We start from the raw sequence: 1,320 nt of genomic DNA, 5'->3' as shown, positions 1-1,320 counted from the left end.
CATCACCCTTGTTCAGAACAACTGTTCATTCGGAGGAAGTGTCCAAGAAGACCCCAATCAACATCTAACCACCTTCCTGAGGATATGTGATACTGTAAAGTCTAATGGTGTTCATCCTGACACCTATATACTGCTTTTGTTTCCCTTTTCACTCAAGGACAAAGCATCTAAATGGCTAGAATCTTTCCCGAAGGAGAGTTTTACAACCTGGGAAGATGTGGTGAACAAATTCTTGGCAAGATTCTATCATCCTCAAAGAATCAACAGGTTGAGAGCTGGGGTACAAACTTTCAGGCAACAAGATGGTGAAACTCTCTATGAAGCATGGGAGAGGTTTAAGGACTTGACAAGAAGATGCCCGCCAGATATGTTCAATGAATGGGTGCAGTTACATATTTTCTATGAGAGTCTTTCTTACGAATCAAAGAAGGCAGTAGACCACTCATCCGGGGGATATCTGAACAAGAAGAAGACCATTGAAGAAGCCATAGATATCATTGAGACTGCAGCCGAGAATGACTACTTCTATGCTTCTGAAAGAGGCAATACTAGAGGAGTGATGGAGCTGAACAACGTGGATGCACTGCTGGCTCAAAACAAGTTGATCACCAAACAGTTGGCCGACCTTACCAAGAAGATGGAAAGGAACCAAGTAGCAGCAATTACCACCTCATCAGCAGCTCAAGAAGGAGTGAATGCAGAGGCAGAGGGTGATCAGGAACAAGCCAACTACATTGGGAGATCACCTAGGCAGACCCATGATCCATACTCCAAAACTTATAATCCTGGTTGGAGGAACCACCCAAACTTTGGGGGGGGGGGGAAATCAACAAGATCAAGGCCAAGATCAGAGATGTCACAACCCCAACAACAATGCAGCTCACCAACATTTTACACAGAGATCATATCAGCACCCACCTAACAATACCTCTCAACTTCCATATCAAAACCAAAATGGCCCTTTTCATCCCTCCAATCTCAACTCACCATCATCCGAAGATAGACTCTCAAGGATTGAGACTCTACTTGAAGGCATATGTAAGGAAATCCAAGATAACAAGGTATTCAAGGAGGATGTGCGAGCCAATATCAAAAACCATGGAGACACCATCAAGAGGCTAGAATTTCAAGTGGGATACCTCTCTGAAAAGATTCCTAAACCTACTGACAGCTTCCCAAATGACACAGAGAAAAACCCGATAGGTGAAGCAAAGAAAGTAAAATGGGAAGAATGCAAGATGGTCACTATAAGTGATTGGGGGACTGAGGAAGAAACCTCCAAGAAACCACAAGAGAAGGACTCAAATGAAAAGGAAGAGG

At 43.6% G+C, this 1,320-nt stretch overlaps 1 non-coding gene across 1 annotated transcript; it reads right to left on the bottom strand.

Moving 5' to 3' along the window:
• Nucleotides 1-265: 265 nt before the first annotated feature.
• Nucleotides 266-372, bottom strand: LOC112730801 (small nucleolar RNA R71). Its single transcript, XR_003166609.1, has one exon. It is a non-coding gene; the product is annotated as a small nucleolar RNA R71 (small nucleolar RNA).
• Between the last annotated feature and the right edge of the window lie 948 nt (nucleotides 373-1,320).

The sequence above is a fragment of the Arachis hypogaea genome, chromosome 12 (assembly GCF_003086295.3).
Source record: "Arachis hypogaea cultivar Tifrunner chromosome 12, arahy.Tifrunner.gnm2.J5K5, whole genome shotgun sequence".
Classification (NCBI taxonomy): domain Eukaryota; kingdom Viridiplantae; phylum Streptophyta; class Magnoliopsida; order Fabales; family Fabaceae; genus Arachis; species Arachis hypogaea.
The sequence above is the reverse complement of the archived record's forward strand: the minus strand, read 5'-3'. Positions and strand labels throughout refer to the sequence as shown.